This window comes from Lolium rigidum, chromosome 3 (assembly GCF_022539505.1).
Source record: "Lolium rigidum isolate FL_2022 chromosome 3, APGP_CSIRO_Lrig_0.1, whole genome shotgun sequence".
NCBI lineage: Eukaryota > Viridiplantae > Streptophyta > Magnoliopsida > Poales > Poaceae > Lolium > Lolium rigidum.
The window spans coordinates 387962401-387976659 of record NC_061510.1 but is presented as its reverse complement, the minus strand read 5'-3'; the positions used below and the strand labels follow the sequence as shown (position 1 = coordinate 387976659).

At 42.9% G+C, this 14259-nt stretch overlaps 1 pseudogene; it reads right to left on the bottom strand.

Moving 5' to 3' along the window:
- Positions 1-448: 448 nt before the first annotated feature.
- On the bottom strand, positions 449-4997 carry LOC124697612 (annotated as a pseudogene).
- Positions 4998-14259: the final 9262 nt, after the last annotated feature.

The following is a 14259-nucleotide window of genomic DNA, read 5'->3' as shown; positions in this document are numbered from 1 at the left end:
CTGGACATAGTTGCAAATAATTTTCTTCTAGTTACACGTGAGTTGCAACTCAGGTTTTCCCGGTTACAGATTAGGTGACATAATCTGAGTGAGAATTAAGCTAATTTCCATTTCAACCAGCTAGTCATCACCATTAGGTTTACTTTCTCATCAACTAAATGGAAATCCTCCCTGAACCTAATATAGTCATTTTCATTTTAAAGCAAAAGTGTTTACTGATCTGTTTAATTCTAACAAAATAGAGTTTTATTCAAATAATGGTAGTATCTAGGGGCTGCATTTCATATGAGGAAGTTCATTAGGCAACAATACACGCTTCAATGCAAAGGAAATCAAAGAATGCACACGCAGTAGCAACTTTATTCTAGAGTTTGGTAACTCATTCCAACGATGAAAGATTGATCATTGCCATTCCATGAATGATATTTCGAGTGATTTCCAAAGGCTTCTAGGACCTGAAGTGAATCACATGGGGGGAAGCCATTATCAACCCGTTCGTAATTTTCTCCCTCAAAGAATCCTTCTCCTGGCTCGTCCTTGGATATGTCGATGGAAATACCTCGGTCTCATAATCCTCAAATTCTTCAGTGCAGAACTTGCACACCTTCCTATCATATAGAGATATCTCTTGAACGTTCGTTCGCCGTAGCTTCCATGACACGCCTAACGAATCCCGTGAAGTTGTCGTCTGACTGGAAGCCATAGATAGTTAGCTTGATTAAATTCTTGTGCTTGAAATCGTGAGTAGATGTTCTTGGTGCCAGTGTGTTGTTTCTCTGCGCCACACCAATGAGGCCACACCGTGAGACAGAGCTCGTCCAGGGATGGTGCAGCTTCAAGAAAGAGCATTGTCCAGGCGATGTCACATCCTTCAGGAAGGAAGTCCATATTCAGATGGCGCAATTTGTCAAGTACAGGAGCAAGCAGTCTCGAGCTCTCTGGTCGAACCCATATCTGCGACAAACGATGAAACGATGGATTAGCGAGTGTATGATGCACATAAATTACATCCTCGGGAGGTGGCAATGAAGTCTCGATTACACTATTGTACATACATGCAAGTAAAACCTATTTTTAGAATCTTTTTTTCCAATAATAATAATGATACACTAATAACATCAATCTGATCAGTTGGCTGCATCGTGATATAGAGAGGACGTGGATGAGTACCTTTTCACTTTGAAAATCCAGATGCAGATCGGTTACGGTGGGGGCATTGGCAAGCAGCCGGCTTAGCTACGGGCGACCCTAGCTAGGGTTCGGCCGCTCTCTTTGCGCGGAGCGATGGATTTCCGACATTCCCGAAAAGGAAACCGCGATCGATCCGTTCTTTTCCATTTCCGTCTTTGAGAGACCGCGCTCGAAAAATAAACGAGGGAACCGGGATTCGAACCCGCGACCAACAGGTCCGCCCCCGCGCGCCGACCAACTGTGCTACTGTTTGTTCGTGTCAACATGCGGGCGAACATGCTTTTGTAGTATAAACAACACCGGTAAAAAGCAAAAAAGGTAAACAGCGTTCTAAATTAGAAAAACCTGAAAAAAATCGAATGAAGTAGTTACTGCGAGTCCCACTTTGCGTTATTTATCAACCAGCTTTCCCATTATTTATCAATCCCCCTTCCCGTTATTTATCAACGGCAAATATGAAAAATTATCGATCCAAAAAGCTATTTTTATTTAAAATATTATGGAAAATAATTAACCCACAAATTATCAACCGCTCTACCCATTATTTATCAATGGCAAATGTGAAAACTTATCGATCTAACAAACTTATCGATCTAACAAGCTAATTTCATTTAGAATATGTTAGTAACTTTTTTAGCTTACAATTTATCAACCCCTCGTCCCGTTCTTTATCAACGATAAATATGAAAACTTATCGACCCAAAGGCTAATTTCATTTAGAAAATTATAGAGATTTTTTAGCTCACAATTTATCAACCCCCTTCCCGGTTATTTATCACCGGCAAATGTGAAAAGTTATCGATCCAAAAAGCTATTTTCATTTAGAATATTTTTGGAGAAAAAAAATTAACTCACAATTTATCAACCGCTCTACCCATTATTTATCAATGATAAATGTGAAAAGTTATCAACCTAACAAGCTAATTTAGTTTAGAATATGCTAGCAACTTTTTTAGCTTACAATTTATCAACCCCTCGTCCCGTTATTTATCAACGCTAAATGTGAAAATTTATCGACATGAAAACCTAATTTCAATTAGAATATTTTACCTATTTTTTAGCTCACAATTTATCAAACCCTCTGCCATTATTTATCAATGGTAAATGTGAAAAGTTATCGTCCCAAAAAACTAATTTCACTTAGAATATTTTAGCGATTATTTATCTTACAATTTATCAACCCCTTTTCGCATTATTTATCAACGTTAAATGTGAATAATTATCAACTAGAAAACTTAATTTCATTTAGATTAATTTGCGAATTTTTTTGGCTCAAAAGTTATCAACCATATTCTCTCTATTTATCAACGGTAAAATGAGAAAAGTTACCGACCCAAAAAGTTAATTTCATTTCAACTATTTTGTCGATTTTTTTAGCCCAAAAGTTATCAACCCCACGTCTCATTATTTATCAGCGGGTAGAATGAAAAAGTTACAAACCCCAAAGTTAAATATCATTTTGAATATTTTAGCAATATTTTTAGCTCATAAGTTTTCAAACCTTATGCATGTTATTTATCAATGCTAAAATGTGAAAAGTTATCGACCCAAAAAGCTAACTAAGTTAAAAATGATATTTATTTAAGTTGCAAGTGGTAGTTAATTTGAGTCGCAAGTGGTTTTCCCACCCGTTATTTTCCCCTATAAAAACCACTAGCCCGAAAAAGGGAATTGAAAAAATGAGTCCAAATAACATGAATTTATATACAAAAGTAGAAAGAAAAAATAGAAAAAAATAAAGGGAATTGATAAAAGGGAATTGAGTAAAGAGAATTGGAAAATAAGGATGTCAGTCAAAAAATAGAAACTAAAACGACAAAACAGGACACTGCCAAAAAAAAAAGGAATTGACCGGACGGAATTAAATTCATGAATTAAATGCGCATGTTTAATTTCGCTCCAAACATTTAATTTACGAGATTAAACATGCGGAATTAAATTCGTGATTTAAATGCGCGAAATTAGTATACGAAATTAAACATGCGGATTAAACGCTCCAAAAATGGAAATAGAATTGGTCCAGCGAATTAAATGCGCAATATTTACTGTCGTAATTAACTAACGTAATTTATGCGCGACAACGAATCGCGAATTAAATACGCGGAATTTACTGCTATAATTAATTAACGTAATTTAATGCGCGGGGTAACAGAAAACGACAGAAAAGGAAAGGGAATTGATTCGCGCGTCGCGCGGAGTAACCGCTCGCGCGGGCGAGCGCCAGGAAGGGGATTTGCTTAGCTACATGGTCTGGTCCCAAAGGCAAGCCTTTGTTAGGCTGAGCTTGGAAAGTTGTGGGACGTCACCCAAATACAAGCGATCTTCGTCGTAAACCTAGTTAGTATAGTTCATCCTCTGGAGCTTGGGTAGACAGACGAGCTCCAACGTCTCAAACTCCCCATAGAAGATCTCGAGCTCGACGAGTCTCGGGTGCTCAACTCTCACCACCGAACCAAGGAAAAAATTAGCATGCTATAATAAAATAGCGTCGGCCGAAAAATACGCTATAACACAAAACCTGCTATCTCGGACTTCATTTAGGCGCACACTATAGCGCCGGAATGACGTAGCGTGGTTTGTCTAGAAACGCTATAGCGTGCTATTAGCGTTGAAATAGCCGGAAATTTAATTCGGCTCCCGGGTGCGTATGCTCCCTCTACTAAAAATATATATTTCAAAATGTCGAAAAATTTGGACAAAAAATTCTACATGTACATCTTCATAATATACGTGCGTTCGTCAAGTTTCACGAAAAACCAATATTTTGTGTGGTCTATATAAAAAAGAGAAAGTTTATCTTGTGAAAAGCATTATTTTTAGCACTGAATTTTGTCTTTTTTACACACGTCACATGATAAGTCGATTTTTTATGAAACGACTTTGTGAGCATGTAACACGTGAAGATGTACGTGCGAACTTTTAGTTTCAATTTTTTCTAAAATTTAAAATGTATGTAAGATGCATTTCAAAATATAGAGAGCATATGGACCCATGTTCCAAAACACCGCTCCCTGAAATAGCACACTATTTTTTTCCATTCACCGAACTGATCCCCGCGTCACAATTATGGAGACGCAGAGACTCCAGCCGCTCGCAAGCGCCAAGGACCTTGGGGATGTCAGCTTCGCCAAATCTCAGATTGTGCAGATTCAGCCCCGTCAGATAGGCGAACGCGTCGGGACAGTCGCCGAGGAAAGTATTGAACTGCTTTCCGAAGTGGCGGAGATCGGCGTCAACGCAGTCGGGACAGTCGCCGAGGAAACCACACTCCGTCAGCACTTCGAACTCAACGGCCCCGTCTAGCTTCCGCGCCGCCATGGCGCGGACAACAGATTTGCCGATGGAGAGGCAGTCATAGCGCCTCAGGACGAACCTGAGCTTCAGGTTGCGAATGGGGATCAGTGGTGATCTCGTGCTGATCAGGATCCTGTCCGTCACGTCGGCCACCGCGCCGTTGATCCGGGCCACGTCTCGCATGGTCGTGATGCATTGATCGTTGGCGCGCATAGCAGAATAGAAGTCGATAAAGATCTGCGAGAGCATGGTGGGCAGCTTGAGCATCTTCTTGGAGAGGATGCAAAGTCCTGATGGCGTCCAGCGTGCCGAGCCGCTCGAGGATGTTGAGCAGCGCGTCGTCGGGCAGCCGGCTTAGTCTGTCGTCCCCGTTGTATCTTGTTGCTCGCCGTGACTACAGTTAGGACGCGGAAAGGTGGGGATCAGTCTTGCATGATGCCTGTACAGGAAGGTGAAGAAAACGCAGAGCAGCGACGACTTACATCACGGCAGCGGCGGCGTCGTCCCTTCATGTTGATCCGGTCTCAAACAGAACAAGAAAAACCCAAGCTGACAATGGTGGACGCCCGAACTAATCTTATTTATAGCCAGCTCCGAATCTCGTCCCAAAGAGTGGCTTACGAGTCCAATACAAACTGATATGTACACGTTGTGAATCTTATGACCACTTAATTACGACGATGCGTGGCAGGAGTCGGGCCACAGTCAGTGCAGGAAAGAGAAACGATATGCGAGAGATGCGACCAATGGCTTGGTCTGTTTCCGAGACCTAGCTAGGGTACGACCCCTCTTATACCTCAACCACCTAACCTATCGAAGGCGCCCTTGAGCTCCGGTATCTAGGCAACTGAGAGTAACTGGTCTTGGAGGGCAAGGAACTAGTTGGCGACAACGGAATTCGAGCTGTTGGAGGCTGCAATCAAGCGGGAGCTTCGCAAAACCTACTTTATTGGGGAGGGGTAGCGCATGTACTAGCTATATGCATTGAAAATTTTATAACTTTTTTGACCAAGTGCAGTAGTTAATCGGGAACATACCTAGTAATCGGACTTTCAGTACGATTAATCGGGCTAAAGGATTAACACAAGAGATTAATGGTAATCGACACGGCCAGGCCCCTAGTAGCGATTAATCGGCCTAGTAATCGTTGAATCAGCCTAGTTTTTTGAACAGTGATCAAGATTATGATAGCATGTCACTTCAGAAATTATCTTTGTTATCGTTTACCTACTCGAGGGCGAGTAGGAACTAAGCTTGGAGATGCTTGATACGTCTCAAACGTATCTATAAATTCTTATGTTCCATGCTACTTTTATGATGATACTTACATGTTTTATACACACTTTACATCGTTTTGATGCGTTTTCCGGAACTATCCTATTGACGAGATGCCGAAGGGCCAGTTGCTGTTTTCTGCTGTTTTTGGTTTCAGAAATCCTAGTAAGGAAATATTCTCCGAATCGGACGAAATCAATGCCCAGCATCTTAGAATTCCACGAAGCTTCCAGAACACCCGAGAGCCACCAGAGGAGAGCCACAGGGGGCCCACACAAGGGGCTGGCGCGGCCCAAGGGGGGCCGCGCCCCCCTATTGTGTGGCGGCTCCGTGGCCCTTTCGACTCCGCCTCTTCGCCTATTTAAGCCTCCCTGACCTAAAACCTCGATACGGAAAAGTCACGGTACGAGAAACCTTCCAGAGCCGCCGCCATCGCGAAGCCAAGATCTGGGGGACAGGAGTCTCTGTTCCAGCACGCCGCCGGGACGGGGAAGTGCCCCCGGAAAGCATCTCCATCGACACCACCGCCATCTTCATCAACGCTGCTGTCTCCCATGAGGACGGAGTAGTTCTCCATCGAGGCTAAGGGCTGTACCGGTAGCTATGTGGTTCATCTCTCTCTCCTATGTACTTCAATACAATGATCTCATGAGCTGCTTTACATGATTGAGATCCATATGATGAGCTTTGTAATCTAGATGTCGTTATGCTATTCAAGTGGATTTTACTTATGTGATCTCCGGAGACTCCTTGTCCCACGTGTGTAAAGGTGACGAGTGTGTGCACCGTGTGGGTCTCTTAGGCTATATTTCACGTAATACTTATTCACCGAGTTATGATTTGAGTTGGATGTCTCTATGAAACTGTGGTGTGTTAGTACCTCCTATGAATGCTCACGGTGACAGCGTGGGGTGTTTATTAGTACTTGGGAATACATCTTTAAGGTTTGCCTACATGATGAATTAGTGTTCGTTATCTTGCCAGAGAGTAATTCAGAATAGCATAGTGAAGTGCTTATTTATATTCCGTTATGATTGCAATGTTGAGAGTGTCCACTAGTGAAAGTATGATCCCTAGGCCTTGTTTCCAAATACCGCAATCATCGCTTATTTACTTGTTTTATCGCATCTTTACTTCCCGCAATATTACTACCATCAATCGCACGCCAGCAAGCTATTTTCTGGCGCCGTTACTACTGCTCATATTCATTCATACCACCTGTATTTCACTATCTCTTCGCCGAACTAGTGCACCTATACATCTGACAAGTGTATTAGGTGTGTTGGAGACACAAGAGACTTCTTGTATCGTGATTGCAGGGTTGCTTGAGAGGGATATCTTTGACCTCTTCCTCCCTGAGTTCGATAAACCTTGGGTGATCCACTTAAGGGAAAACTTGCTGCTGTTCTACAAACCTCTGCTCTTGGAGGCCCAACACTGTCTACAAGAAAAGGAGTGTGCGTAGACATCATGCTTCTTTCGCTGGTTGATTTTTGTATCAATTCTGGGCGATGCTTGAGTTGTAAAACTATACTTAACTTGAATTTTCAATAAAAGGCCGTGTGCATCATCATAATGCAGAAGCCGGGGTGATACTCCCCATTTTTTTTAAAAAAAATCAGGTAATTTGTGACCATTAGCTGAGACAACTATGTTACACATTTGCATGAGCATCAATGGGCAGTCAGATACAACAACCAATCTCTGTATTGCCATATCTATACTCCAGGACTGCTCTCATTGTCTCTAGGGATAAGACACTAAAGCCTGAAATTTTCTGGTTTGCTTAACGTGCTACATCGGTTGCTTCAACATGATTAATTACAGGTAATAGGTGATTTGGTGTTTCTAACAAACACATTGATTGCAGCAGCTTCTCTACAATTCTATGCAGAAAACCAAGCTACAGTTCTTGTATTATATTATTATTTTTATTTAAATTGCATATTGTCTTTCAAATAGAACATTGAGTACATCTCTCAAATGTCTCCCAATACATTTATATAAAAAATTGAACACAGGTGTCACTAGTGGAAAACAGGGCTTTCGTGGGAGCCTTTTGTCGCGGGCGCGCCTGCACCCCGACAAATGGCCTGGCCACGTCGCCCCGAAACCATTTGGAGCGAGCCGGGCCTTTTATCGCACCCTTTTGTCGCGGGCCGTATCACAACCCGCGACAAAAGGGGTCTGAGCTCTGGCGTCTCCTGCCAGCACCCCTTTTGTCCCGGGTCGTAATACAGCCCGCGACAAAAGGGCCATGCCTATATATACACGCAGCCAGCCCCCCCTCCCCACCTCCCTACATTTTTTTCCTTGGTGGTGAAAGGTGGAGGTGTATGCTAGCTCATTTTTTCTTCATGTGCACAAGAGGTGTTTGATGGAATGCTTGTGAGGGATGCCACTTGATTTTATTTGATAAGATTTCTCTTCTTTTTGATCCTAAAAGGTTAGCAACTATTTTCTCGTATATACATAGTCCGTACAATACTAATTTTAGCAAGGTGATTGCATCTGATACACTTAAGATGTAGATGAGTCATCCATGGATGTACGGTAACCGATGTGCTCCCACTTTCAGAGAGAGCGTGAATTCTTTCCTGCTTGTGGCCGAGGCCAATAAGTCGAAGCAAGGTTTTATGTGTTGTCCATGTCTGAAATGTAAGAATGAGAAGGATTACTCTTGCTCAAGAGACATTAAGAGCCACCTGCTTCGGTTTGGATTCATGTCCAGCTATAATGTTTGGACCAAGCACGGAGAAGAAGGGGTTATGATGGAAGACGGCGATGAAGAAGAAGATAACGATGACCAGTACCGATCTATGTTCTCTGAATGCGGTGATACCGCAATGGAGGACAATGAAGAAGAAGGAGGTGAAGAACAGGTAGCAGATGATCCCGTTGATGATGATCTTCGTCGGGCCATTTCTGATGCAAGAAGAGACTGTGCCACGGATAAGGAGAGGTTGCAGTTCGACAAGATGTTAGAGGACCACCACAAATTGTTGTACCCAGTTTGTGAAGATGGACATAGAAAGCTGGGTAGCTAATTGGAATTGCTGAAATGGAAGGCAGAGGTCGGTGTGACTGACTCGGGATTTGAAAAATTGATGTTAATATTAAAGAAGCTGTTTCCAAGAAATAACGAATTGCCCGTCAGTACATATGAAGCAAAGAAGCTTGTCTACCCTCTAGGATTAGATGTGCAGAAGATACATGCATGCATTAATGACTGTAGCCTCTACCGCGGTGAGAAGTACGAGAATTTGAATAAATGCCCGATATGCGGTGCATTGCAGTATAAGATCAGAAAAGATGACCCTGGTGATGTTGAGGGTGAGCCACCTAGGAAGAGGGTTCCTGCGAAGGTGATGTGGTATGCTCCCATAATACCACAGTTGAAACGTTTGTTCAGAAACAAAGAGCATGCCAAATTGTTGCGATGGAACATGGAAGAACGTAAGAAAGACGCGATGTTGAGGCACCCCGCTAATGGTCGGCAGTGGAGAAACATCGGGAGAGAGTTCCCGGATTTTGCAGGTGAGGCAAGGAACTTATACTTTGGTCTAAGTACAGATGGCATAAATCCTTTTGGGGAGCAGAGCTGCAGTCACAGCACCTGGCCCGTGACTCTATGTATCTACAACCTTCCTCCTTGGTTGTGCATGAAGCGGAAGTTCATTATGATGCCAGTGCTTATCTAAGGCCCAAAGCAACCGGGCAACGACATTGATGTGTACCTAAGGCCATTAGTCGATGAAATTTTGGAGTTGTGGGCCAAACCAGGTGTACGTGTGTGGGATGAGCACACCGAGCAAGAATTTGACCTACGAGCGTTGCTATTCGTAACCATCAATGATTGGCCTGCTCTGAGTAACATTTCGTGACGTACGAACAAACGATACAATGCATGCACACACCGTTTAGATGAGACCGAAAGTAAATATTTGGGAAAAAGCGAGAAAAGTTGTGTACCCGTTCAATCGTCGTTTCCTTCCGCGCAAGCATCCCTTAAGGAAAAAAGGCAAGCATTTCGATGGCGAGGCTGACCGCCGTCCGAAGCCTGTCCCCCGTAGTGGTGCTGATATATTTGACATGGTCAAGGATTTAAATGTTATCTTTGGAAAGGGTCCAGGCAGTCGACCTGTTCCGAAAGACGATGACGGACACGCGCCCATGTGGAAGAAGAAATCTATTTTTTGGGAGCTAGAATATTGGAAAGTCCTGGAAGTCCGCTCCGCAATCGACGTGATGCACCTGACCAAGAATCTTTGTGTGAATATTCTAGGTTTTCCGGGCGTGTATGGAAAGACAAAAGATACACCGAAGCACGGGAGGACCAGGAAAGTCATAAAGGACGAAACGGCAATCATCCAGGGCAGTTTGTAGGGCCTGCCAGCTACGCTCTTACCAAACAAGAGAAGGAGATCTTTTTTGAAGCCCTATTCAGTATCAAGGTTCCGTCTGGTTTCTCGTCGAATATAAAGGGAATAGTAAATATGAAGGAGAAAAAATTCCAGAACCTGAAGTCCCATGACTGCCACGTGCTTATGACACAATTGCTTCCGGTTGCATTGAGGGGACTTCTACCATAAAATGTTCGACTAGCCATTGTGAAGATATGTGCATTCCTCAACGCAATTTCTCAGAAGGTAATGGATCTAGAAACTTTGTCAGGATTACAGGAAGATGTGGTCGAATGTCTTGTCAGCTTCGAGTTGTTGTTCCCACCATCCTTCTTCAATATTATGACGCATCTCCTCGTTCACCTAGTTGAAGAGATTAGAATTCTCGGTCCTGTATTTCTACACAATATGTTCCCCTTCGAGAGGTTCATGGGAGTCTTAAAGAAATATGTTCATAACCGAGCTAGGCCGGAAGGAAGTATCTCAAAGGGCTACGGAACTGAGGAGGTCATTGAGTTTTGCGTTGACTTTCTTCCTGACCTTAAGCCGATTGGTGTTCCTGAATCTCGGTATGAGGGGAGGCTGATCGGAAAAGGCACACTAGGAAGGAAAGCAACGGTGTGCAGGGACAAGATTTCTTTCAATCAAGCACACTACACAGTTCTATACAATTACATCTTGGTGGCTCCGTACATCGAGAAACACAAGAATGTTTTACGAGAAATAAACCCGGGCCAGCCCGAGTCCTTGATTACACGTCAACACATGAATACTGATGCGCGTGGTTGACGTATTGTCTTTTCGTTCGACACGCGTCCGTTGGGAACCCCAAGAGGAAGGTGTGATGCGCACAGCGGCAAGTTTCCTCGAGTAAGAAACCAAGGTTTAATCGGACCAGTAGGAGTCAAGAAGCACGTTGAAGGTTGATGGCGGCGAGATGTAGTGCGGCGCAACACCGGGGATTCCGGCGCCAACGTGGAACCCGCACAACACAACCAAAGTACTTTGCCCCAACGAAACAAGTGAGGTTGTCAATCTCACCGGCTTGCTGTAACAAAGGATTAACCGTATTGTGTGGAAGATGATTGTTTGCAGAGAAAACAAGAAAACAAGTATTGCGAGTAGATTGTATTTCGAGTAAAGAGAATTGGACCGGGGTCCACAGCTCACTAGAGGTGTCTCTCCCATAAGACGAACAGACATGTTGGGTGAACAAATTACAGTTGGGCAATTGACAAATAAAGAGAGCATGACAATGCACATACATATCATGATGAGTATAGTGAGATTTAATTGGGCATTACGACAAAGTACATAGACCGCCATCCAACTGCATCTATGCCTAAAAAGTCCACCTTCAGGTTATCATCCGAACCCCTCCAGTATTAAGTTGCAAGCAACGGACAATTGCATTAAGTATGGTGCGTAATGTAATCAACAACTACATCCTTAGACATAGCATCAATGTTTTATCCCTAGTGGCAACAGCACAACACAACCTTAGAACTTTCTCGTCACTGTCCCAGTGTCAATGCAGGCATGAACCCACTATCGAGCATAAGTACTCCTCTTGGAGTTACAAGCATCTACTTGGCCAGAGCATCTACTAGTAACGGAGAGCATGCAAGATCATAAACAACACATAAGCATAACTTTGATAATCAACATAACAAGTATTATCTATTCATCGGATCCCAACAAACGCAACATATAGAATTACAGATAGATGATCTTGATCATGTTAGGCAGCTCACAAGATCCGACAATGATAGCACAATGGGGAGAAGACAACCATCTAGCTACTGCTATGGACCCATAGTCCAGGGGTAGACTACTCACACATCACACCGGAGGCGACCATGGCGGCGTAGAGTCCTCCGGGGATGATTCCCCTCTCCGGCAGGGTGCCGGAGGCGATCTCCTGGATCCCCCGAGATGGGATCGGCGGCGACGGCGTCTCCGGAAGGTTTTCCGTATCGTGGCTCTCGTGCATCGGGGGTTTCGTCACGGAGGCTTTACGTAGGCGGAAGGGCAAGTCAAGAGGCGGCACGGGGGGCCCACACCATAGGCCGGCGCGGCCAGGGGTGGGGCCGCGCCGCCCTAGGGTTTGGCCACCCCGTGCCCCCTCTTCGTCTCGTCTTCGGACTTCCGGAAGCTTCGTGGAAAAATAGGCCCCCGGGCTTTGATTTCGTCCAATTCCGAGAATATTTCCTTACTAGGATTTCTGAAACCAAAAACAGCAGAAAACAACGAATCGGCACTTCGGCATCTTGTTAATAGGTTAGTTCCGTAAAATGCACGAATATGACATAAAGTGTGCATAAAACATGTAGATAACATCAATAATGTGGCATGGAACATAAGAAATTATCGATACGTCGGAGACGTATCAGCATCCCCAAGCTTAGTTCTGCTCGTCCCGAGCGGTGTAAAACGATAACACGGATAATTTCGGAGTGACATGCCATCATAATCTTGATCATACTATTTGTAAAGCATATGTAGTGAATGCAGCGATCAAAACAATGTGTATGACATGAGTAAACAAGTGAATCATAAAGCAAAGACTTTTCATGAATAGCACTTCAAGACAAGCATCAATAAGTCTTGCATAAGAGTTAACTCATAAAGCAATAATTCAAAGTAAAGGTATTGAAGCAACACAAAAGAAGATTAAGTTTCAGCGGTTGCTTTCAACTTGTAACATGTATATCTCATGGATATTGTCAACATAGAGTAATATAATAAGTGCAATAAGCAAGTATGTAGGAATCAATGCACAGTTCACACAAGTGTTTGCTTCTTGAGGTGGATAGAAATAGGTGAACTGACTCAACATTGAAAGTAAAAGAATGGTCATCATAGAGGAAAAGCATCGATTGCTATATTTGTGCTAGAGCTTTGATTTTGAAAACATGAAACAATTTTGTCAACGGTAGTAATAAAGCATATGCATCATGTAAATTATATCTTATACGTTGCAAGCCTCATGCATAGTGTACCAATAGTGCCCGCACCTTGTCCTAATTAGCTTGGACTACCTGGGATTATCACCGCAATACATATGCTTTAACCAAGTTTCACAAAGGGGTACCTCTATGCCGCCTGTACAAAGGTCTAAGGAGAAAGCTCGCATTTGGATTTCTCGCTTTTGATTATTCTCAACTTAGACATCCATACCGGGACAACATAGACAACAGATAATGGACTCCTCTTTTAATGCTTTAAGCATTTGACAACAATTAATTCTTTTCTCATTAGAGATTTGAGGATGTTTGTCCAAAACTGAAACTTCCACCATGAATCATGGCTTTAGTTAGCGGCCCAATGTTCTTCTCTCACAATATGCATGCTCAAACCATTCAACTCAGTGTAGATCGCCCTTACTTCGGACAAGACGAACATGCATAGCAACTCACATGAAATTCAACAATGAGTTGATGGCGTTCCCCGATGAACATGGTTATCGCACAACAAGCAACTTAATAAGAGATAAAGTGCATAATTACATATTCAATACCACAATAGTTTTTAAGCTATTTGTCCCATGAGCTATATATTGCAAAGGTGATGATGGAATTTTAAAGGTAGCACTCAAGCAATTTACTTTGGAATGGCGGGAAAATACCATGTAGTATAGGTAGGTATGGTGGACACAAATGGCATAGTGGTTGGCTCAAGTATTTTGGATGCATGAGAAGTATTCCCCTCGATACAAGGTTTAGGCTAGCAAGGCTTATTTGAAACAAACACAAGGATGAACCGGTGCAGCAAAACTCACATAAAAGACATATTGAAAACATTATAAGACTCTACACCGTCTTCCTTGTTGTTCAAACTCAATACTAGAAATTATCTAGACCTTAGAGAAACCAAATATGCAAACCAAATTTTAGCATGCTCTATGTATTTCTTCATTAATGGGTGCAAAGCATATGATGCAAGAGCTTAAACATGAGCACAACAATTGCCAAGTATCACATTACCCAAGACATTTATAGCAATTACTACATGTATCATTTTCCAATTCCAACCATATAACAATTTAACGAAGGAGAAACTTCGCCATGAATACTATGAGTAGAAACCAAGGACA